The sequence below is a fragment of the Rhipicephalus microplus genome, chromosome 3 (genome assembly GCF_043290135.1).
Source record: "Rhipicephalus microplus isolate Deutch F79 chromosome 3, USDA_Rmic, whole genome shotgun sequence".
Lineage (NCBI taxonomy): Eukaryota > Metazoa > Arthropoda > Arachnida > Ixodida > Ixodidae > Rhipicephalus > Rhipicephalus microplus.
In genome coordinates, this window is record NC_134702.1 from 107,992,740 (window position 1) to 108,019,554 (window position 26,815).

At 50.9% G+C, this 26,815-nt stretch overlaps 44 non-coding genes and 1 pseudogene across 44 annotated transcripts; all 45 read left to right on the plus strand.

Annotated features, from left to right (window-relative positions):
* The first annotated feature begins 1,054 nt into the window (after positions 1-1,054).
* LOC119184020 (uncharacterized) lies at positions 1,055-6,334 on the plus strand (annotated as a pseudogene).
* Positions 6,335-8,211: 1,877 nt separating this feature from the next.
* On the plus strand, positions 8,212-8,284 carry TRNAR-CCU (transfer RNA lysine (anticodon CUU)). The gene has a single exon. It is a non-coding gene; the product is annotated as a tRNA-Arg (tRNA).
* A 146-nt stretch (positions 8,285-8,430) lies between these two features.
* TRNAR-CCU (transfer RNA arginine (anticodon CCU)) lies at positions 8,431-8,503 on the plus strand. The gene has a single exon. It is a non-coding gene; the product is annotated as a tRNA-Arg (tRNA).
* A 145-nt stretch (positions 8,504-8,648) lies between these two features.
* On the plus strand, positions 8,649-8,721 carry TRNAK-CUU (transfer RNA lysine (anticodon CUU)). The gene has a single exon. It is a non-coding gene; the product is annotated as a tRNA-Lys (tRNA).
* Positions 8,722-8,861: 140 nt separating this feature from the next.
* TRNAK-CUU (transfer RNA lysine (anticodon CUU)) lies at positions 8,862-8,934 on the plus strand. Its single transcript has one exon. It is a non-coding gene; the product is annotated as a tRNA-Lys (tRNA).
* Positions 8,935-9,296: 362 nt separating this feature from the next.
* On the plus strand, positions 9,297-9,369 carry TRNAK-CUU (transfer RNA lysine (anticodon CUU)). Its single transcript has one exon. It is a non-coding gene; the product is annotated as a tRNA-Lys (tRNA).
* Positions 9,370-9,510: 141 nt separating this feature from the next.
* On the plus strand, positions 9,511-9,583 carry TRNAK-CUU (transfer RNA lysine (anticodon CUU)). The gene has a single exon. It is a non-coding gene; the product is annotated as a tRNA-Lys (tRNA).
* A 147-nt stretch (positions 9,584-9,730) lies between these two features.
* Positions 9,731-9,803, plus strand: TRNAK-CUU (transfer RNA lysine (anticodon CUU)). The gene has a single exon. It is a non-coding gene; the product is annotated as a tRNA-Lys (tRNA).
* A 146-nt stretch (positions 9,804-9,949) lies between these two features.
* TRNAE-CUC (transfer RNA glutamic acid (anticodon CUC)) lies at positions 9,950-10,022 on the plus strand. The gene has a single exon. It is a non-coding gene; the product is annotated as a tRNA-Glu (tRNA).
* A 142-nt stretch (positions 10,023-10,164) lies between these two features.
* On the plus strand, positions 10,165-10,237 carry TRNAK-CUU (transfer RNA lysine (anticodon CUU)). Its single transcript has one exon. It is a non-coding gene; the product is annotated as a tRNA-Lys (tRNA).
* Positions 10,238-10,381: 144 nt separating this feature from the next.
* TRNAR-CCU (transfer RNA arginine (anticodon CCU)) lies at positions 10,382-10,454 on the plus strand. The gene has a single exon. It is a non-coding gene; the product is annotated as a tRNA-Arg (tRNA).
* A 144-nt stretch (positions 10,455-10,598) lies between these two features.
* On the plus strand, positions 10,599-10,671 carry TRNAK-CUU (transfer RNA lysine (anticodon CUU)). The gene has a single exon. It is a non-coding gene; the product is annotated as a tRNA-Lys (tRNA).
* Positions 10,672-10,816: 145 nt separating this feature from the next.
* On the plus strand, positions 10,817-10,891 carry TRNAK-CUU (transfer RNA lysine (anticodon CUU)). Its single transcript has one exon. It is a non-coding gene; the product is annotated as a tRNA-Lys (tRNA).
* A 143-nt stretch (positions 10,892-11,034) lies between these two features.
* Positions 11,035-11,107, plus strand: TRNAK-CUU (transfer RNA lysine (anticodon CUU)). Its single transcript has one exon. It is a non-coding gene; the product is annotated as a tRNA-Lys (tRNA).
* Positions 11,108-11,253: 146 nt separating this feature from the next.
* On the plus strand, positions 11,254-11,326 carry TRNAK-CUU (transfer RNA lysine (anticodon CUU)). Its single transcript has one exon. It is a non-coding gene; the product is annotated as a tRNA-Lys (tRNA).
* Positions 11,327-11,471: 145 nt separating this feature from the next.
* Positions 11,472-11,544, plus strand: TRNAK-CUU (transfer RNA lysine (anticodon CUU)). The gene has a single exon. It is a non-coding gene; the product is annotated as a tRNA-Lys (tRNA).
* A 146-nt stretch (positions 11,545-11,690) lies between these two features.
* On the plus strand, positions 11,691-11,763 carry TRNAK-CUU (transfer RNA lysine (anticodon CUU)). The gene has a single exon. It is a non-coding gene; the product is annotated as a tRNA-Lys (tRNA).
* Positions 11,764-11,871: 108 nt separating this feature from the next.
* Positions 11,872-11,944, plus strand: TRNAK-CUU (transfer RNA lysine (anticodon CUU)). Its single transcript has one exon. It is a non-coding gene; the product is annotated as a tRNA-Lys (tRNA).
* A 144-nt stretch (positions 11,945-12,088) lies between these two features.
* On the plus strand, positions 12,089-12,161 carry TRNAK-CUU (transfer RNA lysine (anticodon CUU)). The gene has a single exon. It is a non-coding gene; the product is annotated as a tRNA-Lys (tRNA).
* A 580-nt stretch (positions 12,162-12,741) lies between these two features.
* Positions 12,742-12,814, plus strand: TRNAK-CUU (transfer RNA lysine (anticodon CUU)). The gene has a single exon. It is a non-coding gene; the product is annotated as a tRNA-Lys (tRNA).
* A 145-nt stretch (positions 12,815-12,959) lies between these two features.
* TRNAK-CUU (transfer RNA lysine (anticodon CUU)) lies at positions 12,960-13,032 on the plus strand. Its single transcript has one exon. It is a non-coding gene; the product is annotated as a tRNA-Lys (tRNA).
* A 361-nt stretch (positions 13,033-13,393) lies between these two features.
* TRNAK-CUU (transfer RNA lysine (anticodon CUU)) lies at positions 13,394-13,466 on the plus strand. The gene has a single exon. It is a non-coding gene; the product is annotated as a tRNA-Lys (tRNA).
* Positions 13,467-14,362: 896 nt separating this feature from the next.
* Positions 14,363-14,435, plus strand: TRNAK-CUU (transfer RNA lysine (anticodon CUU)). Its single transcript has one exon. It is a non-coding gene; the product is annotated as a tRNA-Lys (tRNA).
* Positions 14,436-14,582: 147 nt separating this feature from the next.
* Positions 14,583-14,655, plus strand: TRNAK-CUU (transfer RNA lysine (anticodon CUU)). Its single transcript has one exon. It is a non-coding gene; the product is annotated as a tRNA-Lys (tRNA).
* Positions 14,656-14,800: 145 nt separating this feature from the next.
* On the plus strand, positions 14,801-14,873 carry TRNAK-CUU (transfer RNA lysine (anticodon CUU)). The gene has a single exon. It is a non-coding gene; the product is annotated as a tRNA-Lys (tRNA).
* A 145-nt stretch (positions 14,874-15,018) lies between these two features.
* On the plus strand, positions 15,019-15,091 carry TRNAK-CUU (transfer RNA lysine (anticodon CUU)). The gene has a single exon. It is a non-coding gene; the product is annotated as a tRNA-Lys (tRNA).
* Positions 15,092-15,237: 146 nt separating this feature from the next.
* TRNAK-CUU (transfer RNA lysine (anticodon CUU)) lies at positions 15,238-15,310 on the plus strand. The gene has a single exon. It is a non-coding gene; the product is annotated as a tRNA-Lys (tRNA).
* Positions 15,311-15,674: 364 nt separating this feature from the next.
* TRNAK-CUU (transfer RNA lysine (anticodon CUU)) lies at positions 15,675-15,747 on the plus strand. Its single transcript has one exon. It is a non-coding gene; the product is annotated as a tRNA-Lys (tRNA).
* Positions 15,748-16,110: 363 nt separating this feature from the next.
* On the plus strand, positions 16,111-16,183 carry TRNAK-CUU (transfer RNA lysine (anticodon CUU)). The gene has a single exon. It is a non-coding gene; the product is annotated as a tRNA-Lys (tRNA).
* Positions 16,184-16,546: 363 nt separating this feature from the next.
* On the plus strand, positions 16,547-16,619 carry TRNAK-CUU (transfer RNA lysine (anticodon CUU)). The gene has a single exon. It is a non-coding gene; the product is annotated as a tRNA-Lys (tRNA).
* Positions 16,620-16,765: 146 nt separating this feature from the next.
* TRNAK-CUU (transfer RNA lysine (anticodon CUU)) lies at positions 16,766-16,838 on the plus strand. Its single transcript has one exon. It is a non-coding gene; the product is annotated as a tRNA-Lys (tRNA).
* Positions 16,839-16,980: 142 nt separating this feature from the next.
* On the plus strand, positions 16,981-17,053 carry TRNAK-CUU (transfer RNA lysine (anticodon CUU)). Its single transcript has one exon. It is a non-coding gene; the product is annotated as a tRNA-Lys (tRNA).
* Positions 17,054-17,415: 362 nt separating this feature from the next.
* On the plus strand, positions 17,416-17,488 carry TRNAK-CUU (transfer RNA lysine (anticodon CUU)). The gene has a single exon. It is a non-coding gene; the product is annotated as a tRNA-Lys (tRNA).
* A 144-nt stretch (positions 17,489-17,632) lies between these two features.
* TRNAK-CUU (transfer RNA lysine (anticodon CUU)) lies at positions 17,633-17,705 on the plus strand. Its single transcript has one exon. It is a non-coding gene; the product is annotated as a tRNA-Lys (tRNA).
* Positions 17,706-17,850: 145 nt separating this feature from the next.
* Positions 17,851-17,923, plus strand: TRNAK-CUU (transfer RNA lysine (anticodon CUU)). The gene has a single exon. It is a non-coding gene; the product is annotated as a tRNA-Lys (tRNA).
* A 5,086-nt stretch (positions 17,924-23,009) lies between these two features.
* TRNAK-CUU (transfer RNA lysine (anticodon CUU)) lies at positions 23,010-23,082 on the plus strand. The gene has a single exon. It is a non-coding gene; the product is annotated as a tRNA-Lys (tRNA).
* Positions 23,083-23,226: 144 nt separating this feature from the next.
* On the plus strand, positions 23,227-23,299 carry TRNAK-CUU (transfer RNA lysine (anticodon CUU)). The gene has a single exon. It is a non-coding gene; the product is annotated as a tRNA-Lys (tRNA).
* Positions 23,300-23,444: 145 nt separating this feature from the next.
* Positions 23,445-23,517, plus strand: TRNAK-CUU (transfer RNA lysine (anticodon CUU)). Its single transcript has one exon. It is a non-coding gene; the product is annotated as a tRNA-Lys (tRNA).
* Positions 23,518-23,659: 142 nt separating this feature from the next.
* Positions 23,660-23,732, plus strand: TRNAK-CUU (transfer RNA lysine (anticodon CUU)). The gene has a single exon. It is a non-coding gene; the product is annotated as a tRNA-Lys (tRNA).
* Positions 23,733-24,094: 362 nt separating this feature from the next.
* TRNAK-CUU (transfer RNA lysine (anticodon CUU)) lies at positions 24,095-24,167 on the plus strand. Its single transcript has one exon. It is a non-coding gene; the product is annotated as a tRNA-Lys (tRNA).
* A 144-nt stretch (positions 24,168-24,311) lies between these two features.
* Positions 24,312-24,384, plus strand: TRNAK-CUU (transfer RNA lysine (anticodon CUU)). Its single transcript has one exon. It is a non-coding gene; the product is annotated as a tRNA-Lys (tRNA).
* Positions 24,385-25,209: 825 nt separating this feature from the next.
* TRNAK-CUU (transfer RNA lysine (anticodon CUU)) lies at positions 25,210-25,282 on the plus strand. The gene has a single exon. It is a non-coding gene; the product is annotated as a tRNA-Lys (tRNA).
* A 956-nt stretch (positions 25,283-26,238) lies between these two features.
* TRNAK-CUU (transfer RNA lysine (anticodon CUU)) lies at positions 26,239-26,311 on the plus strand. The gene has a single exon. It is a non-coding gene; the product is annotated as a tRNA-Lys (tRNA).
* Positions 26,312-26,457: 146 nt separating this feature from the next.
* Positions 26,458-26,530, plus strand: TRNAK-CUU (transfer RNA lysine (anticodon CUU)). Its single transcript has one exon. It is a non-coding gene; the product is annotated as a tRNA-Lys (tRNA).
* Positions 26,531-26,675: 145 nt separating this feature from the next.
* On the plus strand, positions 26,676-26,748 carry TRNAK-CUU (transfer RNA lysine (anticodon CUU)). The gene has a single exon. It is a non-coding gene; the product is annotated as a tRNA-Lys (tRNA).
* The last annotated feature ends 67 nt before the right edge of the window (positions 26,749-26,815 follow it).

A 26,815-nucleotide genomic window follows, 5' to 3' on the forward strand; every position in this document is an offset into this window, starting at 1 on the left:
TTGAAAACTTCTCCCATCATTTTCATATATTGAAAACTTCATATACCAGGCACCGTAAAAATCACCGGTGGGTTTGCTTTTCCTGTAAGACACTTGGCTTTTCTCCCTAAAACTCTACATTTTAGCGCGTATTCAGGCGATCGAATCGTGTGATTGGGTGATAAAACGGAGGCTAACGTTACCGAGTACATACTCCTTAGAAGAATCCGTAGTACGACTGAAGAGCAAAGCGAGCAATAGGGCCAAGGTGGACTACAATCTTCCTCGACCTGAAGGGTACGCCCAGCTGCGCATGGAGATGTTGAGTTGATGTAAAGATGCCGTTTTTGTCTCAAGTTACCAAGTCCGGCATATAACCCACACCTGCCGCTACAGAGTGTGGTTATGGTGCCTGCAACGTCCGCTACTATGTTTATGGAGGGCTAACCCCCCTATGCAGAGATGTTACTTGACTCGTTCTTGACTCAAGACAGTCTTGCCGGCCACCATAAATTGTTCTCGAACTTGCGGACGGCTTGAAGGCGACTTGGCTTGGTCGAAGTCAGGACAAGTTTCAAGTGAGCTGCAGGGCTAGCTTGAAAGTGACTTCGTGCGTTATTCCAACATGGCCACCTCTCGAACAGACGTCGCGCGGAGGTTGGCCGCTTTTGAGTTCGCATGCCACGCCATGGATGTCGTGTTTTCGGAGGCACATCACCTGCCGAAGATTCCACGACCCGCCCTTCGTGACCGCGGAAATCCTATGGAGCTGTATGACGAGGAACATTTCCACGCTCGCTACCGGTTCACGAAGCACGCAGTGCGGCAGCTTATATATATGCTGCCGCTTTAAGAAAGCCGGGACAATCGAGGTCAGCATGTGCCTTCTATGCAGCAGCTGTCGATGGCATTGAGATTTTACGGCACTGGGACATTTCAAACAGTGACTGGGTACGTCGTCCACATTCCGCAGTATAGAGTGTGCCGTGCAGTCGGAAAAGTGACCACGCTGATTGCAAAGCACTTGTACTCCTTACTGGTGCGCTTTCCTCAGCCGCCGGAATTTCAACAAGTTATGCGGGACTTCTATGAAGTGGCCGAATTCCCTGGCATGACGGGATGTATATACCACACGCACGCGCGGATTAAAAGCCCCGGTGGTGAACGTACCGAAGTGTTCCGCAACCGCAAAGGCTATTTCTCCTTCAGTGTGCAGGTAAGCAGTGAAGTTTGAAAGTCTCTGAACAGTTTAGTTCGTTCGCATTTTTGCATCAATGCTCGGGTCGTAAACTTCCTTCCATACATTATTCAAAGTGCTTCTGTTCAGCCATGGTTGTCATGCACTAGCGAAATAAATACAGCGAAATTATAATGCAGCAATTATTTGAGGGGCCCGGCACTCGCACTTTCAGACGTGTTTTGCTGGACTCGAGGTTTTGCTCCGGAAGGTAGGTTTCGTGAAGGTTTTCGAAGGAACACTACTGTCTCTATTTTTTCATCAAGATACACTCTGGTGGACCGTGACTCAGCGCAACAACATGCATTTCTGCTGCGCCTGTAGTTTATACCGAACCGCGAAGAGATAGGCGCTGTACAATACCATGTTTATGATTATTGGTATGCTGCTGCTTTGCTGCAAGTGGTGGCTAGACCACAACTCCAGTTCTTCGACATTGTTGCCGGCTGGCCCGGCTCTGTTCAGGACAGCAGAATTTTTTACAACTCTCGCTTGCGGGTGCTGTACGAAGAAAACCGGGTGCCCAGAGTGCTGTTGGGCGACGCTGGATACGCATGCAGCCATATTTATTTTCACCGTTTTCAGAACCAGGCCCCACTGACACACCTAAGGGAAGGTTAGTTCACGTGTCAGTGCATGGTCACAGAAAGTCGCAGCATGGTTCTGTGGTGTGACATTGAATCAAGTCGCTTGTGGGGTGATGTACAATATTGCTTCATTCGCCCAGCTACCAAAAAGCCCAAATAAAGGCTCGGAACGTCGTTGAGAGGGCGTTCGGCGTGTGGAAGAGGCGTTTTCCTTGCCTGAACATGGGAATGCTGCACAAAGCCAAAAATATTATGCACATAATCACACCTTGTGCTGCACTCCACAACTTGGCCTGCTTATTAAGGGAACCAGAGCCACCCGCTCAGAGGGTTCCACAGCCTTCCCCTATCAGTACAGTGGCAACGAGAACAGTGCACCTGCCACCTGTTGATCGCCTCGGCGACAGCCGTTCAGGAAATCAAGCGCGGTACCAGCTCATACGCAAGAGCTTCACATTGACGAAAATTGCCTATATAGAGAACTCGGCCATACATCCTCTTTTCAGGGCTGCTGTACACGCCCATATGCTTATAATTCATGCATAAAAATGTACACTCACATGGTTTGATATATTTATGAGAGATCCCATCATTTATTTACAAATGAGGCACATTACATTGCAGCCTGCGGAGCTGTTCTTTTTTATTTCTTTTTCAATCTGTAGTATTTCAATCTCAATTTTTTTTGCTTTTCATGCTCGTTTTTGTGCCTTAAAAGCTCGAGCTCTCGCACTTTATTTTCATGCATTCTTTTTTCGACCCGTTCCAGCATCATATAATCGTGTTCCTCCTGCAAAAGCCGGACATGGACTGTGTGTTCTTTTTCAAGGATTTCCACACGAGTTGCGTTTTCCGCGGCCAGCGTCTTTTCCAGAACAGCCATCTGGCCCCTAGGTGTCCTGCTTACTTGAGCAGCAACAGCTGCTGCAGAAAAGCTACTTCCAGCAGCTCCGACGGCCTGGTTTCTGTTTGCACAACCTTCGGCAGCAGTATTCGCTTCACAGTCAGAAGTAGGTCTGCTGTCTTCGTCGGCATCTGTGTCTGTTTGCAGCTGTGATGGCTCTACAAGGGCGGCACCTTGTCACAGATCTTCTGCAATAAAGAAAAGATGACATAATAGTACTGACGGAGTATTGTCTATGACGCAAACACCTGTACACCACTGCATGCAGAAAAGAGCCATTTCTGGGAAATACAAATGATTAAATTTTTGAGGAGATCATTGTTCCGCCTTAAAATGCAACACACCATACCTTGGAAATCGAAGTCCGCTTCATCTCGACCATCAGTCATGGGCTGTAGCAGCCTCAAGACAGGGAGACTTGCAACGGGGGGCTCTACCCTGTGGCATCAGAATCAGAGGCGCTCTCCACCCTCGTCGCCATGTGATCCGCAATTGACCCAACCAATTCGTAAATAGGAGCCATGGCGGAAGGCGCCGATCCCCCTCCTAATCAGAAATAAAGTTTCAATGCAGAATGAAGCAAGTTTTGATAAACGTCTTGCACAAAAACAAACTGCGGTACAGATGTTCCTCTCTCCTAAGTTGAGTGAAATGTAGTTTACTTGGTTTAACTCAAGGAAAAATTAGCAAAAAAACATTGCGCAAAACAAACATTGGCGTGCTTATGTCTTTTTCGTAAAAAGCCAAAATACGTCAGTTGCCTACAAATTCGTCTTAATAGGTTTCTTGAAAACACTGTAGCGGCGAGAGAAGAGAGACGTGAGACGGCGTCGAAGGCAGCCGACGGGGCCGTGCCGATCGCGCCACTTTATTCCACGCCCGAAGCCGAGCCGCGGTTGCTGTCCACGTCCGACGCGCCAGGTGCGTGAGCTCGTTCTAATCCTCGAGCTAGCATCAGCTGCGCGAGAGGCGCGGCGCGGTGATTGAGAAATGATGATGGTGATGATGGCACTACAGAGCTCCCCCCTAGCGCTTTGCGCGATTTAAGGCATATGAAAAAAAGAAAGAGAGTGACAAATGCTTTATACATAAACGACAATCCATAGTGTTCATTTGGCAAGTCCAGGTTGTGAACGTTTATGGGCCATCGGTAAGCAGTGTGTCTCCGGTGGGCGACTCTGGGAAAAGCGCAAGGGACGAAGAAGGAAGTGCCGGGTCGCTGTGGTCGCTGACAAGTGGGTCTCACGATGACCTGGTCGGGCAGGCCGAGAGTGGACAGTGTGTCGCGATGTCATGCTGCTAACGTCGGCAGATGGTCGGCAGTGCGGGTTTTGACGTTGGGGTCCACGCAACACAGACCTCAAAGTCGAGCGGCGTCTGACGTGCCGGTATAGATAGACGTGCCGACGCACGCAGGAACGTGTCTTAACAATGCCGCCAAGTGTACGGTGGGTAGTCGGGTACACGACTACTGGGGGGACATTGCGTTGGATAGGCCGAGTAGGCGCTTGCGCCGTCTTCAGGGCTGTGACTGCAACTCGTGGCTGCGTAGCAGGGCGGCTCAAAAGTTGCTTCACTGTGTGACGCCAAGCACGTTGTCGTCGCCGACGTAAGGTAATGGGTGCTAGTCACGTATGAGGTATGAGCGTCGTCGCGGTTGTGAGACACGAGCTGGCGTTGTGGACACACGTCTGGTTGTTGCCGTCCGGAGGCAAAGGCTCCGGGGAATGGTGGTGGTGGAAACCAGTCAGCGTGGGCTCGCCCGGAGTATTGGACGGGACACCTGTGCTCGTGTAATGACTTCCGGTAGTCCGCGCACGAGGGTTGGCGTGCAGGTCTGTATAATTGATGGCTGTCTCTAGCCGACACCCCCTAGATTGCTCCACCACAGGCGTGGTATGCTTGGTGAGCCCTGCCTGAAGTGGACCGGGCACGTCGTCCTTAAGCGCGTCAGTCATAGTCGCAGCGTCTTGGAAGCTTGGCCGTGGTTGATGGCTGGTGGCTTTAACTTCAGCTGCGGGAAACTGCAAGGACGATGGCGGTCGTTGCTGGCAGGACGTGCAGAGCATTGAGGCTGGTCGGCAGTCGCCTTCGGACATCGGGGAGGGTGAAGGTTCCGCAACCGGGAGGTAAATTGCGGGGGTGACAATGCCCATAGTCATGGTAGCCACCAGGGCGTTCGGTGATGTTGCCGTCGTAGAACCTGACGTGTCAGCCGTGTTGTGAGCCATGGAGGTCGGCCGAGACGAGCCGGTGGTAAGCATGCCTGCAGCGTCGTCGGCCGAGGACGATGAAAACACAAACCTCGTTGCTGACTGGTTGCATTCAACCCAAATGTCGGAAACCTTGGCGGATGGGCAGTCGGGCGCAGGACACGCGTCGCTAGTGGCCAGACGAGAGGTTAAGTCTCGTTTATCGGACGTTGTTGAAGGCGAAAGCTTCGAGGTCGGGAAGTCAATAACGGGCGAAAGGTCACCTGTGCCAGAATTCGAGGCGGGCGGCAAGGTGGTCGTCATGAAGTCTGGTGGGGCCACGTTGTCGCGTGCCGTCGCTTTCGTGGAAAACGTGCAGGTAGCAAGCGTTCCAGAAGGACCATCGGCCGAGGACTTCGAAAAAACGCACTTCGTGGTGGACAGGTTGTCGGCAGCAGGAACGACTTCAAGAACCTCGTCGGATCTGTGACCGGGTGCGAGGATCACTGCGCTAGTGGCCGGACCAAAGGTGGAGGGAGACGTTGTCGGAAAAGTTAGGTTGCGGTTAGATGAGAGCTTCGGGCCGGAGGGTCCAGCAGGCTGCGACGCAGGGAAAACCTTAAAGTCGCGGGTAAACGGCAGCGGGTGGTAGGTGAGGCCAAAGCTGGCAAGCACCGCAGAGCAGAGGTCATCGTAATGCTGCTGGCTGGAGGTTGAAGTGGCAGAGTTATGACGCAACTCTACCGGAAGGGCGTCATGAAGAATGGCTTGCATCAGCGGCTGGTCCGTGACGCCATTCAGCGCAAGAACGGCATCGAGCTGCATGAACCATACCTTGGGGTAGGTCGATTGGAACGGTGGCACTGGCGGGCAGAGTTGCGGGAACATGGCCGCGGGCCGCTCGGCGAAGGGCGTGTTCTCCGGGTCACCAATGTAGCGGCGAGAGAAGAGAGACGTGAGACGGCGTTGAAGGCAGCCGACGGGGCCGTGCCGATCGCGCCACTTTATTCCACGCCCGAAGCCGAGCCGCGGTTGCTGTCCACGTCCGACGCGCCAGGTGCGTGAGCTCGTTCTAATCCTCGAGCTAGCATCAGCTGCGCGAGAGGCGCGGCGCGGTGATTGAGAAATGATGATGGTGATGATGGCACTACAACACTTTGCACTGATCATGCATTTTATAGGCCAACTTAAAGACCGTTCTTTGAGGAAAATGCTATTTTAAGTGGTTACTTATTTCGCCATGCACTGCAAAATCTAATGGTCATGACTATATGCTTTCAGCACTCGCATTTCTACCGACTACAAAACATGTGGCAGATCAAAAGTCAGCCAGTGATGCATAACATGTTCAGCTTACCAGTTTTATGGCACTCTCTCTTATCTCTGGCAGTTTCCGCTTTCCATTTTTGCTTCTGTTTATTCCAGCACTTCTTGAGCTGCAGGTGGTCGCGCCGGGTCATTCCATGATTGGAATTGTAGCGCTTGGTAATTTCTTTCCATGATTAATTTTTTTTTTCGCTGTCGACACTACATCACTTTTCTTGTACTCGACGATGTGCTTGAACTCTCTCACGAGAGGGACAAGCACCGTATTTTTGTCTTCGGTGAAGCGTGGTTTTGCCCTGCGTTGAGGTGTCTCCTGGGACAATAGCATACTTTGCAGCGACATATCGGAGCGAATAGTCTTTCCTTCTCGGCTCGAAATATATCGCTTAGAAAAGTGACGCACTGCGGTGGTAGGCCTTGCTTTCCCCAAAAGTCATTTCCTAGCAGAAATTTCAGGAATTTTTGTCTCGTTTGGTGCAGCCATGTGGGGTTGAAAAAATGCCAGACATCTGCAGCACAAAGCTTCAAAAATTTATCAAAAAAAGGTGCTCCTACTCGGGGTTTCTCCACTGACTATAGAACAAGTTTTTTGCTAGAAACACGAATGTTTTTTTTTATTTCCTCGTAGCTATGCAATACAAAAGGGCGAATGAACCCTTCGTTCACCTCGCAGGCCTGTTCCCTTTTCATTGTTCTTGGCAAAGCTTCCAGCAGACATCCTAAGGCTGACCGATATCGTGCCTTCCCCCTGCCCCTCACTAACACGCAAAACAAATTTGTATCCCCCCCGTCCACCCCGGTGGTCGCATTTTGGTGGAGAGAAAATGCTCATGGCCTTATATTGTCCCGTATCTATGAACGATGAACACCAGGTGGTCGAAATTTCCGGGGCCCTCCCATATGGCATTCTTCATAATACCAAACCCTGGATTTATAACACATATGCTCTCTGCTGTAAATCCTGCTAATGACAATGCAGACACGAAAAGAAAAGTAGATAAATATTGCTATTACGACCCCTCCCCTCTAGAACAAAAAAGTGCCGCAGAAGCCCGCGATCCTCATCTGCATTTTTTCTCTTCTCAATAAATTTAGACAAACCGTTAGCACCTCCGATTTTATTTAGCTTTTTTGTCATGTTAGGACACCCTCATGGGTGTGCACAGGGTCTTTGTACGCTGCGTTTCTAGTACTTGTTGCTTTTTTTTATTCAGGTATAACTACTACGTGGCCCGACACAGGCATGTCCAGAGGCGAATAGAAATGCGAGTATGACGAGAAATCACTATGCTTTGTTAACAGTTGCGACCCATAGATGGGCATATACACCCCGCTGCGTTCGACAGCAAAATACGATGAATGATGAACAGCTGGAGAAACGCACTCCCTTTGGGCAATCACTGAAAACAGATAAACAAGGACGCTTTCCGCAAGCAACACTGCGCATCGCAGCGCGGCGGGCATCACGGTGGGCGAGATGTGGCATTCTGTAGCCGTAAAACAAAAAAATGTGCTCTTAGCACTTTGAGCAGAAGAGTATTTTGAAATATACGAACTTTTTTGGCTTTGACACGTGCCTTACGCACACAACTTCATTATTAACCTCGATAACAGGCGAGAACGTGCTTCTGCATTGAAGGTCATTCTTGACTTGACCAAGCAAGACGGCCTGAGCATCAATGAAACGCAAAGGCCGACATGGCCGTTTTCAAGTCAGCTTCTTGCTTCGCGCCGACTTACTTAAGTCAAGTCGAAGAAGCGGCCAAGTAACACCTTTACATTCGGTGGTTCCATGCGACTCTTAATCTCAGGGTCGTGGGTTCGAGCCCCACGTTGGGCGCTGTTTTTTTCCCGAGTCTCACCATGTTACGTCGCGCGTCGAGGTCTACATCTGCTTCTTCCCCGTCATCTTCGTTTTTCTTTCTTTTGGTAAACTATGCTGATCTTGTACACACGAGATGTTGTATGCCAAGTCAGATCCTGCGTGCCCAGCTAGCTCAGTCGGTAGAGCGTGCGACTCCTAATCTCAGGGTCGTGGGGTCGAGTCCCACGTCAGGCGCTGTTTTTTTCCCGAGCCTCACCAAGTTACGTCGCGCGTCGAGGTCTACATCTGCTTCTTCCCCGCCATCTTCGTTTTTCTTTCTTTTGGTAAACTATGCTGATCTTGTACACACGAGATGTTGTATGCCAAGTCAGATCCTGCGTGCCCAGCTAGCTCAGTCGGTAGAGCGTGCGACTCCTAATCTCAGGGTCGTGGGGTCGAGTCCCACGTCAGGCGCTGTTTTTTTCCCGAGCCTCACCAAGTTACGTCACGCGTCGAGGTCTACATCTGTTTCTTCCCAGCCATCTTTGTTTTTTTTCTTTTGGTGAACTATGCTGATCTTTTACAACCGAGATGTTGTGTTCAAAGTCAGGTCCTGCGTGCCCGGCTAGTTCAGTCGGTAGAGCATGAGACTCTTAATCTCAGAGTCGTGGGTTCGAGCCCCACGGTGGACGCTGTTTTTTTCCCGAGCCTCAACAAGTTACGTCACGCGTCGAGGTCTACATCTGTTTCTTCCCAGCCATCCTAGTTTTTTTTGGTGAACTATGGTGATCTTTTACAAACGAGATGTTGTGTGCCGAGTCAATTCCTGCATGCCCGGCTAGCTCAGTCGGTAGAGCATGAGACTCTTAATCTCAGGGTCGTGGGTTCGAGCCCCACGTTGGGCGCTGTTTTTTTCCCGAGCCTCACCAAGTTACGCCACGCGTCGAGGTCTACATCTGTTTCTTCCCAGCCATCCTAGTCTTTTTTTCTTTTGGTGATCTATGCTGATCTTTTACAAACGAGATGTTGTGTGCCGAGTCAATTCCTGCGTGCCCGGCTAGCTAAGTCGGTTGAGCATGAGACTCTTAATCTCAGGGTCGTGCGTTCGAGCCTCATGGTGGACGCTGTTTTTTTTCCCGAGTCTCACCATGTAACGTCGCGCGTCGAGGTCTACATCTGTTTCTTCCCAGCTATCCTAGTTTTTTTTCTTTTGGTGAACTATGCTGATCTTTTACAAACGAGATGTGTGCCGAGTCAATTCCTGCGTGCCCGGCTAGTTCAGTCGGTAAAGCATGAGACTCTTAATCTCAGGGTCGTGGGTTTGAGCCCCACGTTGGGCGCTGTTATTTTCCCGAGCCTCACCAAGTTATGTCACGCGTCGAGGTCTACATCTGTTTCTTCCCATCCATCCTAGTTTTTTTTTGGTGAACTAGGCTGATCTTTTACAGACGAGATGTTGTGTGCCGAGTCAATTCCTGCGTGCCCGGCTAGCTCAGTCGGTAGAGCATGAGACTCTTAATCTCAGGGTCGTGGGTTCGAGCCCCACATTGGGCGCTGTTTTTTTCCCGAGCCTCACCAAGTTACGTCACGCGTCGAGGTCTACATCTGTTTCTTCCCAACCATCTTTGTTTTTTTTTTCATTTGGTGAACTATGCTGATCTTTTACAAACGAGATGTTGTGTGTCGAGTCAATTCCTGCGTGCCCGGCTAGCTCAGTCGGTAGAGCATGAGACTCTTAATCTCAGGGTCGTGGGTTCGAGCTCCACGTTGGGCGCTGTTTATTTCCCGAGCCTCACCAAGTTACGTCACGCGTCGAGGTCTAGATCTGTTTCTTCCCAGCCATCTTTGTTTTTTTTTCTTTTGGTGAACTATGCTGATCTTTTACAAACGAGATGTTGTGTGCCGAGTCAATTCCTGCGTGCCCGGCTAGCTCAGTCGGTAGAGCATGAGACTCTCAATCTCAGGGTGTGAGGTTCGAGCCCCACGGTGGGCGCTGTTTTTTTCCCGAGCCTCACGAAGTTACGTCACGCGTCGAGGTCTACATCTGTTTCTTCCCAGCCATCTTTGTTTTTTTTCTTTTGGTGAACTATGCTGATTTTTTACAAACGAGATGTGTGCCGAGTCAATTCCTACGTGCCCGGCTAGCTCAGTCGGTAGAGCATGAGACTCTTAATCTCAGGGTCGTGGGTTCGAGCCCCACGTTGGGCGCTGTTTTTTCCCGAGCCTCACCAAGTTACGTCACGCGTCGAGGGGTACATGTGTTTCTTCCCAGCCATACTAGTTTTTTTTCTTTTGGTGAACTATGCTGCTCTTTTACAAACGAGATGTTGTGTGCCGAGTCAATTCCTGCGTGCCCGGCTAGCTCAGTCGGTAGAGCATGAGACTCCTAATCTCAGGGTCGTGGGTTCGAGCCCCACGGTGGACGTTGTTTTTTTCCCGAGTCTCACCAAGTTACGTTGCGCGTCGAGGTCTACATCTGTTTCTTCCCAGCAATCCTAGTTTCTTTCTTTTAGTGAACTATGCTGATCCTTTACAAACGAGAAGTTGTGTGCCGAGTAAATTCCTGCGTGCCCGGCTAGCTCAGTCGGTAGAGCATGAGACTCTTAATCTCAGGGTCGTGGGTTCAAGCACCACGTTCGGCGCTGTTTTTTTCCCGAGCCTCACCAAGTTACGTCACGCGTCGATGTCTACATCTGTTTCTTCCCAGCCATCTTTGTTTTTTTTCTTTTGGTGAACTATGCTGATCTTTTACAAATGAGATGTTGTGTGCCGAGTCAATTCCTGCGTGCCCGGCTAGCTCAGTCGGTAGAGGATGAGACTCTTAATCTCAGGGTCGTGGGTTCGAGCCCCACGTTGGGAGCTGTTTTTTTCCCGAGCCTCACAAAGTTACGTCATGCGTCGAGGTCTACATCAGTTTCTTCCCAGCCATCTTTGTTTTTTTTCTTTTGGCGAACTATGCTGATCTTTTACAAACGAGATGTTCTGTGCCGAGTCAATTCCTGCGTGTCCGACTAGCTCAGTCGGTAGAGCATGAGACTCTTAATCTCAGGGTCGTGGGTTCGAGCCCCACGTTGGGCGCTGTTTATTTCCCGAGCCTCACCAAGTTACGTCACGCGTCGAGGTCTACATCTGTTTCTTTCCAGCCATGTTTGTTTTTTTTTCTTTTGGTGAACTATGCTGATCTTTTACAAATGAGATGTTGTGTGCCGAGTCAATTCCTGCGTGCCCGGCTAGCTCAGTCGGTAGAGCATGAGACTCTTAATCTCAGGGTCGTGGGTTCGAGCCCCACGTTGGGCGCTGTTTTTTTCCCAAGCCTCACTAAGTTACGTCACGCGTCGAGGTCTACATCTGTTTCTTCCCAGCCATCTTTGTTTTTTTTCTTTTCGTGAACTATGCTGATCTTTTACAAACGAGATGTTCTGTGCCGAGTCAATTCCTGCGTGTCCGACTAGCTCAGTCGGTAGAGCATGAGACTCTTAATCTCAGGGTCGTGGGTTCGAGCCCCACGTTGGGCGCTGTTTATTTCCCGAGCCTCACCAAGTTACGTCACGCGTGGAGGTCTACATCTGTTTCTTTCCAGCCATCTTTCTTTTTTTTTCTTTTGGTGAACTATGCTGATCTTTTACAAACGAGATGTTGTGTGCCGAGTCAATTCCTGCGTGCCCGGCTAGCTCAGTCGGTACAGCATGAGACTCTTAATCTCAGGGTCGTGGGTTCGAGCCCCACGTTGGGCGCTGTTTTTTTCCTGAGCCTCACCAAGTTACGATCCTAGTTTTTTTCTTTTGGTGAACTATGCTGATCTTTTACAAACGAGATGTTGTGTGCCGAGTCAATTCCTGCGTGCCCGGCTAGCTCAGTCGGTAGAGCATGAGACTCTTAATCTCAGGGTCGTGGGTTCGAGCCCCACGGTGGGCGCTGTTTTTTCCCGAGCCTCACCAAGTTACGTCACGCGTCGATGTCTACATCTGTTTCTTCCCAGCCATCCTAGTTTTTTTTCTTTTGGTGAACTATGCTGATCTTTTACAAACGAGATGTTGTGTGCCGAGTCCATTCCTGCGTGCCCGGCTAGTTCAGTCGGTAGAGCATGAGACTCTTAACTTCAGGGTCGTGGGTTCGAGCCCCACGGTGGACGCTGTTTTTTTCCCGAGTCTCACCATGTTACGTCGCGCGTCGAGGTTCATCTGTTTCTTCCCCTCCATCCAAGTTTTTTTCTTTTGGTGAACTATGCTGATCTTTTACAAACGAGATTTTGTGTGCCGAGTAAATTCCTGCGTGCCCGGCTAGCTCAGTCGGTAGAGCATGAGACTCTTAATCTCAGGGTCGTTGTTTCCAGCCCCACGTTCGGCGCTGTTTTTTTCCCGAGCCTCACCAAGTTACGTCACGCGTCGATGTCTACATCTGTTTCTTCCCAGCCATCTTTGTTTTTTTTTCTTTTGGTGAACTATGCTGATCTTTTACAAATGAGATGTTGTGTGCCGAGTCAATTCCTGCGTGCCAGGCTAGCTCAGTCAGTAGAGCATGAGACTCTTAATCTCAGGATCGTGATTTCGAGCCCCACGTTGGGCACTGTTTATTTCCCGAGCCTCACCAAGTTACGTCACGCGTCGAGGTCTACATCTGTTTCTTCGCAGCCATCTTTGTTTTTTTTTCTTTTGGTGAACTATGCTGATCTTTTACAAACGAGATGTTGTGTGCCGAGTCAATTCCTGCGTGCCCGGCTAGCTCAGTCGGTAGAGCATGAGACTCTTAATCTCAGGGTTGTGGGTTCGAGCCCCACGTATGGCACTGTTTTTTTCCTGAGCCTCACCAAGTTACGTCACGCGTCGAGGTTTACATCTGTTTCTTCCAAGCCATCTGTGTTTTTTTTCTTTTGGTGAACTATGCTGATCTTTTACAAACGAGATGTTGTGTGCCGAGTCAATTCCTGCGAGCCTGGCTTGCTCGGTCGGTAGAGCATGAGCCTCTTAATCTCAGGGTCGTGGGTTCGAGCCCCACGTTGGGCGCTGTTTATTTCCCGAGCCTCACCAAGTTACGTCACGCGTCGAGGTCTACATCTGTTTCTTCCCAGCCATCCTAGTTTTTTTTCTTTTGGTGAACTATGCTGACCTTTTACAAACGAGAGGTTGTGTGCCGAGTCAATTCCTGCGTTCCCGGCTTGCTCAGTCGGTAGAGCATGAGACTCTTAATCTCAGGGACGTGGGTTCGTGCCCCACGGTGGACGCTGTTTTTTTCCCGAGTCTCACCATGTTACGTCGCGCGTCGAGGTCTACATCTGTTTCTTCCCCTTCATCCTATTTTTTTCTTTTGGTGAACTATGCTGATCTTTTACAAACGAGATGTTGTGTGCCGAGTCAATTCCTGCGTGCCCAACTAGCTCAGTCGGTAGAGCATGAGACTCTTAATCTCAGGGTCGTGGGTTCGAGCCCCACGTTGGGCGCTGTTTTTTCCCGAGCCTCACCAAGTTACGTCACGCGTCGAGGTCTACATCTGTTTCTTCCCAGCCATCCTAGTTTTTTATATGCGGAAGCATCTTATACTCGCGCCTTGTAGTGCGCCGTCCGCGCCGTCCGCACCGCTTCTCGAACATTCGACAGCTGACGCGCGCGCATGCGCCGTCGCCCACCATCTGTGCCGCGCGCGCTTCTCCTTCGAGAACGTTCGACAGCTGACAGCGCATGCGCCGTCGCGCCGTCGCCATCTGTGCCGCGCGCGCGCTTCTCCTTCGAGAACATTCAACGCGCTGTATATATACGCAAGGTCGGCGCTCGCTCGCTCAGTTGCCGCTCGTGGGTTGGTTTGTACGGCGCGTCGACGTCCAAGGTCGCGGTGAAATGAATTCCAACGAATCCACAAACACAATGATCGACGTCCCTTCGACCAGCGCCGTCCTTTCGCATACGTGTGTACGTGTTCACTCATTTAACACCCCCTCCTACAACCACGTTAACCAATTTAGCCATCGACCCAAGTAAGTCGCAATTTAACACCCCGTTAACCAATTCTATGCTCCGCATCCTCCTCAGTGTTCCCCCGAGGGAAGCTGCGGGCAATTTTTTTTCTTTTGGTGATCTATGCTGATCTTTTACAAACGATATGTTGTGTGCCGAGTCAATTCCTGCGTGCCCGGCTAGCTAAATCGGTTGAGCATGAGACTCTTAATCTCAGGGTCGTGCGTTCGAGCCTCATGGTGGACGCTGTTTTTTTCCTGAGTCTCACCATGTAACGTCGCGCGTCGAAGTCTACATCTGTTTCTTCCCAGCCATCCTAGTTTTTTTGGTGAACTAGGCTGATCTTTTACAGACGAGATGTTGTGTGCCGAGTTAATTCCTGCGTGCCCGGCTAGCTCAGTCGGTCGAGCATGAGACTCTTAATCTCAGGGTCGTGGGTTCGAGCCCCACGTTGGGCACTGTTTTTTTCCCGAGCCTCACCAAGTTACGTCACTCGTCGAGGTCTACATCTGTTTCTTCCCAACCATCTTTGCTTTTTTTTTCATTTGGTGAACTATGCTGATCTTTTACAAACGAGATGTTGTGTGTCGAGTCAATTCCTGCGTGCCCGGCTAGCTCAGTCGGTAGAGCATGAGACTCTTAATCTCAGGGTCGTGGGTTCGAGCTCCACGTTGGGCGCTGTTTATTTCCCGAGCCTCACCAAGTTACGTCACGCGTCGAGGTCTACATCTGTTTCTTCCCAGCCATCTTTGTTTTTTTTCTTTTGGTGAACTATGCTGATCTTTTACAAGCGAGATGTTGTGTGCCGAGTCAATTCCTGCGTGTCCGACTATCTCAGTCGGTAGAGCATGAGACTCTTAATCTCAGGGTCGTTGGTTCGAGCCCCACGTTGGGCGCTGTTTATTTCCCGAGCCTCACCAAGTTACGTCACGCGTCGAGGTGTACATCTGTTTCTTCCCAGCCATCTTTGTTTTTTTTCTTTTGGTGAACTATGCTGATCTTTTACAAACGAGATGTTTTGTGCCAAGTCAATTCCTGCGTGCCCGGCTAGCTCAGTCGGTAGAGCATGAGACTCTTAATCTCAGGGTCATGGGTTCGAGCTCCACGTTGGGCGCTGTTTATTTCCCGAGCATCACCAAGTTACATCACGCATCGAGGTCTACATCTGTTTCTTCCCAGCCATCTTTGTTTTTTTTTCTTTTGGTGAACTATGCTGAATTTTTACAAACGAGATGTTGTGTGCCAAGTCAATTCCTGCGTGCCTGGCTAGCTCAGTCGGTAGAGCATGAGACTCTTAATCTCAGGGTCGTGGGTTCGAGCCCCACGTTGGGCGCTGTTTATTTCCCGAGCCTCACCAAGTTACGTCACGCGTAGAGGTCTACATCTGTTTCTTCCCAGCCATCTTTGTTTTTTTTCTTTTGGTGACCTATGCTGATCTTTTACAAACGAGATGTTGTGTGCCGAGTCACTTCCTGCGTGCCCGGCTAGCTCAGTCGGTAGAGCATCATACTCTTAATCTCTGGGTCGTGGGTTCGAGCTCCACGTTGGGCGCTGTTTATTTCCCGAGCCTCACCAAGTTACTTCACGCGTCGAGGTCTACATCTGTTTCTTCCCAGCCATCCTAGTTTTTTTTTCTTTTGGTGAACTATGCTGATCTTTTACAAACGAGATGTTGTGTGCCGAGTCAATTCCTGCGTGCCCGGCTAGCTCAGTCGGTAGAGAATGAGACTCTTAATCTCAGGGTCGTGGGTTCGAGCCCCACGGTGGGCGCTGTTTTTTTCCCGAGCCTCACCAAGTTACGTCACGCGTCGAGGTCTACATCTGTTTCTTCCCAGCCATCTTTGTTTTTTTTCTTTTGGTGAACTATGCTGATTTTTTACAAACGAGATGTGTGCCGAGTCGATTCCTGCGTGCCCGGCTAGCTCAGTCGGTAGAACATGGGACTCTTAATCTCAGGGTCTCAGGTTCGAGCCCCACGTGTGGCGCTGTTTTTTTCCCGAGCCTCACCAAATTACGTCACGCGTCGAGGTCTACATCTGTTTCTTCCCAGCCATCTTTGTTTTTTTTTTTCTTTTGGTGAACTATGCTGATCTTTTACAAACGAGATGTTGTGTGCCGAGTCAATACCTGCGTGCCAGGCTAGCTCAGTCAGTAGAGCATGAGACTCTTAATCTCAGGGTCGTGGGTTCGAGCCCCACGTTGGGCGCTGTTTTTTCCCGAGCCTCACCAAGTTACGTCACGCGTCGAGGTCTACATCTGTTTCTTCCCAGCCATCCTAGTTTTTTTTTCTTTTGGTGATCTATGCTGATCTTTTACAAACGAGATGTTGTGTGCCGAGTCAATTCGTGCGTGTCCGGCTAGCTAAGTCGGTTGAGCATGAGGCTCTTAATCTCAGGGTCTCAGGTTCGAGCCCCACGTTGGGCGCTGTTTTTTTCCCGAGCCTCACCAAGTTACGTCACGCGTCGAGGTCTACATCTGTTTCTTCCCAGCCATCTTTGTTTTTTTTTCTTTTGGTGAACTATGCTGATCTTTTACAAACGAGATGTTGTGTGCGAGTCAATTCCTACGTGCCCGGCTAGCTCAGTCGGTAGAGCATGAGACTCTTAATCTCAGGGTCGGGGGTTCGACCCACACGGTGGACGCTGTTTTTTTCCCGAGTCTTACCATGTTACGTCGCGAGTCGAGGTCTGCATCTGTTCCTTCCCAGCCATCCTAGTTTTTTTTTCTTTTGGTGAACTATGCTGATCTTTTACAAACGAGATGTTGTGTGCCGAGTCAATTCCTGCGTGCCCGGCTAGTTCAGTCGGTAGAGCATGAGACTCTTAATCTCAGGGTCGTGGGTTCGAGCCCCACGGTGGACGCTGTTTTTTTTTCCGAGTCTCACCATGTTACGTCGCGCGTCGAGGTCTACATCTGTTTCTTCCCAGCAATCCTAGTTTTTTTTTGGTGAACTATGCTGATCTTTTACAAACGAGATGTTGTGTGCCGAGTAAATTCCTGAGTGCCCGGCTAGCTCAGTCGGTAGAGCATGAGACTCTTAATCTCAGGGTCGTGGGTTCAAGCCCCACGTTCGGCGCTGTTTTTTTCCCGAGCTCACCAAGTTACGTCACGCGTCGATGTCTACATCTGTTTCTTCCCAGCCATCTTTGTTTTTTTTTCTTTTGGTGAACTGTGGTGATCTTTTACAAACGAGATGTTGTGTGCCGAGTCAATACCTGCGTGCCAGGCTAGCTGAGTCAGTAGAGCATGAGACTCTTAATCTCAGGATCGTGAGTTCGAGCCCCACGTTGGGCGCTGTTTTTTTTCCGAGCCTCACCAAGTTACGTCACGCGTCGAGGTCTACATCTGTTTCTTCCCAGCCATCCTAGTTTTTTTCTTTTGGTGAACTATGCTGACCTTTTACAAACGAGATGTTGTGTGCCGAGTCAATTCCTGCGTGCCCGGCTAGCTCAGTCGGTAGACCATGAGACTCTTAATCTCAGGGTCGTGGGTTCGAGCCCCACGGTGGACGCTGTTTTTTTCCCGAGTCTCACCATGTTACGTCGCGCGTCGAGGTCTACATCTGTTTCTTCCCCTCCATCCTAGTTTTTTTCTTTTGGTGAACTATGCTGATCTTTTACAAACGAGATGTTGTGTGCCGTGTCAATTCCTGCGTGCCCGGCTAGCTCAGTCGGTAGAGCATGAGACTCTTAATCTCAGGGTCGTGGGTTCGAGCCCCACGTTGGGCGCTGTTTTTTCCCGAGCCTCACCAAGTTACGTCACGCATCGAGGGGTACATGTGTTTCTTCCCAGCCATCCTAGTTTTTTTTTCTTTTGGTGAACTATGCTGATCTTTTACAAACGAGATGTTGTGTGCCGAGTCAATTCCTGCGTGCCCGGCTAGCTCAGTCGGTAGAGCGTGAGACTCTTAATCTCAGGGTCGTGGGTTCAAGCACCACGTTCGGCGCTGTTTTTTTCCCGAGCCTCACCAAGTTACGTCACGCGTCGATGTCTACATCTGTTTCTTCCCAGCCATCTTTGTTTTTTTTCTTTTGGTGAACTATGCTGATCTTTTACAAATGAGAAGTTGTGTGCCGAGCCAATTCCTTCGTGCTGTTGAGAACGAGGGGCCTATCCCGCCGAAGCCACCACTGTTGCGAAAGACGGCGACGCCAACACGGCCCCGGAGGCGCCACTGCTTTCAACTCCGCCGGGAAGGTCACCAGCCGTTTGGTAGCGTATGTTTATCAGCTCGCGACTGCTTCTGCGCAGAGCTGATAAGACGAGCGGACGAGACGACGGTGAGTTAAACAAGGTTTATGTACAGCATATTTACAGAGGCGTTACAATTTCGGCACTGGGGCCGACAGAGACTCGAAGAGCCGAGCTCTTCTCTCTAACACATAGGTCAGTCTTTCGCCTAAGACCGCTGACTCACACACATGTCGGCACTCCGACACGGGGACGCCTCTCACATAGGACCGCCGATCGCGACACGCCGCAGGGCTTCTTTTATTTACACCGGGTCCAACCAAAATGTCCAATCAGAAGCGCCGCTGGTCGTCAGGACAGATTCTTCCAATGGGGTTGCCGCGCCATGCGTCAGACCACCCGACACGAGAACGCCGGCTCGCTGTCACGTGCGCCGCTGACTCAATGCACGTGGGCGAGAGAGGCGCCGCGCGTGTTCACGCCGTTGAGATGTTCGCGTCAGGGGGACTGCGGGCTGGCCTTGACCCAGATTGCCTTTTTCCGAGGCACGGACGTTTGACGGGGACTCGCTGGCACAACAGCACCCCCGCCGCCAGACAATGCACCGGAAAGACGAGCTGCTTCCACGGGGCTCGGATGTCAGGTGCGCTCGTTCGCCAGGTCCCTCCAGGTTCGCCTCCAGGGCCATGGGGAGAATACAGCTCCAGACTGTTCCGGGAACACATCCCATTTTTGACGACGGATCCCAGCTCCACTGGCTTGTCGCCACAACTTGCTGACCAGCTTCACTCGTCTCTTCTGACCATCTTCGGTTTCAGCACTTGTCGATGGTTCTGCAACTTGCCAAGAACGGATCGACAACAGACAACACACGACACACGCAAGTGCCTTCGGTCACCCGACAGAACACCAGACAAAGTATAGTACAACATATACCTATCTACGTGTCTATCGGAATTTTGTTCCCTCTACATCAAGAGGCACATGTGGGACACAAGACTCTTAAAATGACAACTCAAATTTTTTTTTCCACGTACAACAACGTAACGAATTAGAATACCACAAAGTTGGCCCCTTGAGATCACTCTGAACGAGAGCGCTCAGCCCAGGTCGTGATGAGGTCAAAATTTTGCCCCGAATCGCCAGCCAGAAACCGAAAGGTTGAGAAGTTACTAGCTGGAACGCACTGCTCAATGCACCTGCATTAGCGTTTACCTTTCCTTTATTTTTTTTGATAGCGAACGTCAAAGTTGCGCTGTGGAGCAACATGCTCCACTTCAGTAACCGGCCACTTTTAGGCGACGATACCTATGCGGCACCAAGAGCGGCTCACACTTTCGACGTTGCACAGGGGAACAACGATACGGCTTGCTACGGATTGACTCCTCACCGCTTAGCTCGATATCGTGTTCGATCACCCTCATGTTTCCGGGGCAGTCCGAAAACACGTCTTCAAACTCGGAACCAATCTTTCTCAGGTCCTCTTTCTCAGGTCCTCCTTCACTTAAGCTAGGCTCTATGTTTACCTGCTCCCGGATTACTTTCGATCCCCCTTCGATTACCTCACTAGAACTCAAACTTTCTGCTTCCTCTTCCTCTGAAGCATTCAACAACAGATTTACGACCGCTTGATGTTGAACGTATGGTTTCATCAAGTTGTAAATTTTGTCCGGCCGCCTTCCTAATTTCACTTCATAATTTGAATCGCAAGGCTTCGATAATACTGTGACGGGCCCTTCCCAATCAACCTCAAGCTTGTTCCTTTTGGATGGCTGCAGCCGCATTACCTGATTATCAACTTCAAAAGCGCGCTTCTTCCCTGATTTCTCGTAGTGCTCTTTCGACAGCACTTTTGCCGCGTTTTTCTGGCTTTCCACTCGCGCTTCAATTTGGCTTTCCACTAGCGCTTCAATCGAGAGATCCTCACGCTGCTCTCGAATGAGCGTCTCTCGATCAACCCTCGGCAGCTCGCTCCAACTTTCCGCTACAGGCGAGAGCGTTGCAACCCTCTCGCTCTGACTCAATGGCGCCACGTCGTCTCCCCTTTCTCCGGAAACCGCGCAGCTAGGTTCGGCGACGGGCCGCTCGCGTGACTGCTCACATGACTCATGCGGAAAATTTCCTTTCTGGGGTTCCGTAGACCCGCCGACAAGGTCACTTGAGAGTTCACCGCATGGAACCAAGTCAAGCTTCCGCGAAAGCTTTCGCGCTTGCGATCGCGTGAGAGCCATGCACGCTAAGTTGGGGAAGAACGATTTGCCCTGCTCTTTGAGAAGCTGCTCCGAGTTGTTGGAGAAAAGATAAGAAAAACGACCATTCAGCGCGGCAGACACAGCCGCTTCGGCGCAAAGCTTACCGAACGGGCCTTCAATGACAACGGTGGCGATTGGTAAGCGAACACTCTGCTCCTCGGCGACTTGCCTGATCCACGCGCATTCTCCTGTGAAGTCATCCGGAGACACCAATGAAGGATGGACAACGTCCATGGTTGCAGCTGAGTCTCTAAGTGCTCGGCACGTTTTCTCATTGACCCTAATTTCTTGGAGATACGGCTCCAACAACCGCATGTTTTTTTCTGATTCTCGGATTGTTGCGAAGGCAAATTTTTCCTGACAGTTTCTCGCGATGTGTCCTTCCTTTTTGCAGTTGTAGCAGATTAGCGGCTTCCGTTTGTTTTCCGGTTCTAATGCCTGTGTGGTAGAAACCTCACTCGATTTCACCGCTTCTGTTTGCCCTTCCCCTACACTGTCCTTCGTAAGAGACGGGTCCTTCTTGAAATTACGGTGCGGAGCGGGTTTCCGTTGATCAGGTTTCCTTGAAAAGCCCTCTTTCCTTTCATCCTTTTCAACGCGCGCTGCCCTGCTATGCAACTTTCGGCGAGTATAATACTCCTCAGCTAACTCAGCTGCCTTGTTTAACTGTACGTCCCCAAGTCTGTCCTGCAGCCAAAGTTTGACATCCTCCTCGATGCAGCGGTAGAATTGCTCCAATGCAACGCATTCCACCACTTTATCGCGGTCGTCATAAACACCTTCGCCCTTGAGCCATTCAATCAAATCGGCTTTAAGACGAAACGCGAAGTCAACGTGTGACTCATTCCCCTTTTCAGCATACCGGAACCTTTGCCTGAAAGCCTCGGGTGACAACTTATAATGTCTCAAGAGCACTTCCTTAACCTCGTCATAGCTCTCAAACGCTTTTCTAGACAAGCAAGTTAATGCGTCGGACACTTCGCCGGGAAGAAGAGCTAACAGGTTCTGCGCCCAAAGAGATCGCTCCAAAGCGTTTCGCTCACAGACGTGTTCAAACTTGACGAGATACTTCGCCATGTCCTCGCCTACTACGAACGGTGGCAGTTGGTCCCGAATTCTAAAACCGCTGACCTGAACTGTTGGAGAAGCTACGCTAGGCGCCTGCGAACACTGTAGGATTGCCAATTCTAGTCGTTTCAACTCGAGACGCTCCTGTCTCTCGGCCTCCTCGCGACGTTCGCGCCTTTCAGCTTCTTCACGTTCGCGAGCTTCGCGCCTTTCAGCTTCTTCGCGAGCTTCGCGCCTTTCAGCCTCCTCACGTTCGCGAGCTTCTCGCCTTTCTTCACGTTCGCGAGCTTCTCGCCTTTCTTCACGTTCGCGAGCTTCTCGCCTTTCAGCTTCTTCACGTTCGCGAGCTTCTACTTCTCGCCTTTCAGCCTCCTCACGGCGTGCTTTAATATCCACCCAGGCCTCATCGACTTCCTCAGCCGACACTCCCTCATCCTTCATGATCTCAAGGATCGCTTGCTTTCGTTTCGCACGGCCCAAAGTAATGCCGAGTTCCTCACAAATTTCGATGAGTTCCTTCACCTTAAGGTTCTCCATCGTTCACACTAGCCTCTTGCTGTTTGCCCCTGTTAACAATTTACTTGCCGTACCCACTATAAGCCTACTAGCAAGACGCGCAAGCAATTTTTCACACTCCCGTGTTTACCACCTCCGCATTAACTTTGTTTCAAAGCACTTCGACTTGGCTTGAAACGATCAAAGCTCCCTTCAATGCTTCACACAGCCCTTCTCTAAACTACTACAACCTGAGCTAGAGTAGTCTGGTGAACTGAGGGGAAAACATCAGGCACTCACCGCATCGATGTCGCTGACGCCGGCCGATCCCGCAGCTGCCAACCACTGTTGAGAACGAGGGGCCTATCCCGCCGAAGCCACCACTGTTGCGAAAGACGGCGACGCCAACACGGCCCCGGAGGCGCCACTGCTTTCAACTCCGCCGGGAAGGTCACCAGCCGTTTGGTAGCGTATGTTTATCAGCTCGCGACTGCTTCTGCGCAGAGCTGATAAGACGAGCGGACGAGACGACGGTGAGTTAAACAAGGTTTATGTACAGCATATTTACAGAGGCGTTACAATTTCGGCACTGGGGCCGACAGAGACTCGAAGAGCCGAGCTCTTCTCTCTAACACATAGGTCAGTTTTTCGCCTAAGACCGCTGACTCACACACATGTCGGCACTCCGACACGGGGACGCCTCTCACATAGGACCGCCGATCGCGACACGCCGCAGGGCTTCTTTTATTTACACCGGGTCCAACCAAAATGTCCAATCAGAAGCGCCGCTGGTCGTCAGGACAGATTCTTCCAATGGGGTTGCCGCGCCATGCGTCAGACCACCCGACACGAGAACGCCGGCTCGCTGTCACGTGCGCCGCTGACTCAATGCACGTGGGCGAGAGAGGCGCCGCGCGTGTTCACGCCGTTGAGATGTTCGCGTCAGGGGGACTGCGGGCTGGCCTTGACCCAGATTGCCTTTTTCCGAGGCACGGACGTTTGACGGGGACTCGCTGGCACAACAGTGCCAGGCTAGCTCAGTCAGTAGAGCATGAGACTCTTAATCTCAGGATCGTGAGTTCGAGCCCCACGTTGGGCGCTGTTTTTTTCCCGAGCCTCACCATGTTACGTCCCGCGTCGAGCTCTACATCTGTTTCTTCCCCTTCATCCTAGTTTTTTTCTTTTGGTGAACTATGCTGATCTTTTACAAACGAGATGTTGTGTGCCGAGTCAATTCCTGCGTGCCCGGCTAGCTCAGTCGGTAGAGCATGAGACTCTTAATCTCAGGGTCGTGGGTTCGAGCCCCACGTTGGGCGCTGTTTTTTCCCGAGCCTCACCAAGTTACGTCACGCGTCGATGTCTACATCTGTTTCTTCCCAGCCATCCTAGTTTTTTTTTCTTTTGGTGAACTATGCTGATATTTTACAAACGAGATGTTGTGTGCCGAGTCCATTCCTGCGTGCCCGGCTAGTTCAGTCGGTAGAGCATGAGACTCTTAACTTCAGGGTCGTGGGTTCGAGCCCCACGGTGGACGCTAGTTTTTTCCCGAGTCTCACCATGTTACGTCGCGACGAGGTCTACATCTGTTTCTTCCCCTCCATCCTAGTTTTTTTCTTTTGTTGAACTATGCTGATCTTTTACAAACGAGATGTTGTGTGCCGAGTAAAATCCTGCGTGCCCGGCTAGCTCAGTCGGTAGAGCATGAGACTCTTAATCTCACGATCGTGAGTTCGAGCCCCACGTTGGGCGCTGTTTTTTTCCCGAGCCTCATCATGTTATGTCGCGCGTCGAGGTCTGCATCTGTTCCTTCCCAGCCATCCTAGTTTTTTTTCTTTTGGTGAACTATGCTGATCTTTTACAAACGAGATGTTGTGTGCCGAGTCCATTCCTGCGTGCCCGGCTAGCTCAGTCGGTATGGCATGAGACTCTATCTCAGGGTCGTGGGTTCGAGCCCGACGGTGGACGCTGTTTTTTTCCCGAGTCTCACCATGTTACGTCGCGCGTCGAGGTCTACATCTGTTTCTTTCCAGCCATCCTAGTTTTTTTTTCTTTTGGTGAACTATGCTGATCTTTTACAAATGGGATGTTGTGTGCCGAGTCGATTCCTGCGTGCCAGGCTAGCTCAGTCAGTAGAGCATGAGACTCTTAATCTCAGGATCGTGAGTTCGAGCCCCACGTAGGGCACTGTTTATTTCCCGAGCCTCACCAATTTACGTCCCGCGTCGAGGTCTACATCTGTTTCTTCCCAGCCATCTTTGTTTTTTTCTTTTGGTGAACTATGCTGATATTTTACAAACGAGATTTTGTGTGCCGAGTCAATTCGTGCGTGCCCGGCTAGCTCAGTCGGTAGAGCATGAGACTCTTAATCTCAGGGTCGTGGGTTCGAGCCCCACGTTGGGCGCTGTTTATTTCCCGAGCCTCACCAAGTTACGTCACGCGTCGAGGTCTACATCTGTTTCTTCCCCTTCATCCTAGTTTTTTAGATGCGGAAGCATCTTATACTCGCGCCTTGTAGTGCGCCGTCCGCGCCGTCCGCACCGCTTCTCGAACATTCGACAGCTGACGCGCGCGCATGCGCCGTCGCGCCGTCGCCCACTCTTCCACCATCTGTGCATCCCTTCCTCCTCTACACACCGCGCGCGCTTCACTCCTCCACCATCTGTGCACCCTTCCTCCTCTACACACCGCGTTCGACATCTACAATTCTCCTGATTCTCCAGTGGACGCGCATGTGGCGTCGCGCTTCGAGAACATTCAACAGCTGACAGTGCATGCGCCGTCGCGCTGTATATATACTCAAGGTCGGCGCTCGCTCGCTCAGTTGCCGCTCGTCGGTTGGTTTGTACGGTGCGTCGACGTCCAAGGTCGCGGTGAAATGAATTCCAACCAATCCACAAACACAATGATCGACGTCCCTTCGACCAGCGCCGCCCTTTCGCATACGTGTGTACGTGTTCAGTCATTTAACACCCCCTCCTACAACCACGTTAACCAATTTAGCCATCGACCCAAGTAAGTCGCAATTTAACACCCCATTTCACAACCACGTTAACCAATTTAGCCATCGACCAAAGTAAGTCGCACTTTAACACCCCGTTAACCAATTATATGCTCCGCATCCTCCTCAGTGTTCCCCCGAGGGAAGCTGCGGGCAATTTTTTTTCTTTTGGTGAACTATGCTGATCTTTGACAAACGAGATGTTGTGTGCCGAGTCAATTCCTGCGTGCCCGGCTAGCTCAGTCGGTAGAGCATGAGACTCTTAATCTCAGGGTCGTGGGTTCGAGCCCCACATTGGGCGCTGTTTTTTCCCGAGCCTCACCAAGTTACGTCACGCGTCGAGGTCTACATCTGTTTCTTCCCAGCCATCCTAGTTTTTTAGATGCGGAAGCATCTTATACTCGCGCCTTGTAGTGCGCCGTCCGCGCCGTCCGCACCGCTTCTCGAACATTCGACAGCTGACGCGCGCGCATGCGCCGTCGCCCACCATCTGTGCCGCGCGCGCTTCTCCTTCGAGAACGTTCGACAGCTGACAGCGCATGCGCCGTCGCGCCGTCGCCATCTGTGCCGCGCGCGCGCTTCTCCTTCGAGAACATTCAACGCGCTGTATATATACTCAAGGTCGGCGCTCGCTCGCTCAGTTGCCGCTCGTCAGTTGGTTTGTACGGCGCGTCGACGTCCAAGTTCGCGGTGAAATGAATTCCAACGAATCCACAAACACAATGATCGACGTCCTTCGACCAGCGCCGTCCTTTCGCATACGTGTGTACGTGTTCACTCATTTAACACTCCCTCCTGCAACCACGTTAACCAATTTAGCCATCGACCCAAGTAAGTCGCAATTTAACACCCCTTTAACAACCACGTTAACCAATTTAGCCATCGACCCAAGTAAGTCGCACTTTAACACCCCGTTAACCAATTCTATGCTCCGCATCCTCCTCAGTGTTCCCCCGAGGGAAGCTGCGGGCAATTTTTTTTCTTTTGGTGATCTATGCTGATCTTTTACAAACGAGATGTTGTGTGCCGAGTCAATTCCTGCGTGCCCGGCTAGCTAAGTCGGTTGAGCATGAGACTCTTAATCTCAGGGTCGTGCGTTCGAGCCTCATGGTGGACGCTGTTTTTTTCCCGAGTCTCACCATGTAACGTCGCGCGTCGAGGCCTACATCTGTTTCTTCCCAGCCATCCTAGTTTTTTTTGGTGAACTAGGCTGATCTTTTACAGACGAGATGTTGTGTGCCGAGTCAATTCCTGCGTGCCCGGCTAGCTCAGTTGGTAGAGCATGAGACTCTTAATCTCAGGGTCGTGGGTTCGAGCCCCACGTTGGAAACTGTTTTTTTCCCGAGCCTCACCAAGTTACGTCACGCGTCGAGGTCTACATCTGTTTCTTCCCAACCATCTTTGCTTTTTTTTCATTTGGTGAACTATGCTGATCTTTTACAAACGAGATGTTGTGTGTCGAGTCAATTCCTGCGTGCCCGGCTAGCTCAGTCGGTAGAGCATGAGACTCTTAATCTCAGGGTCGTGGGTTCGAGCTCCACGTTGGGCGCTGTTTATTTCCCGAGCCTCACCAAGTTACGTCACGCGTCGAGGTCTACATCTGTTTCTTCCGAGCCATCTTTGTTTTTTTTCTTTTGGTGAACTATGCTGATCTTTTACAAACGAGATGTTGTGTGCCGAGTCAATTCCTGCGTGTCCGACTATCTCAGCCGGTAGAGCATGAGACTCTTAATCTCAGGGTCGTGGGTTCGAGCCCCACGTTGGGCGCTGTTTATTTCCCGAGCCTCACCAAGTTACGTCACGCGTCGAGGTCTACATCTGTTTCTTCCCAGCC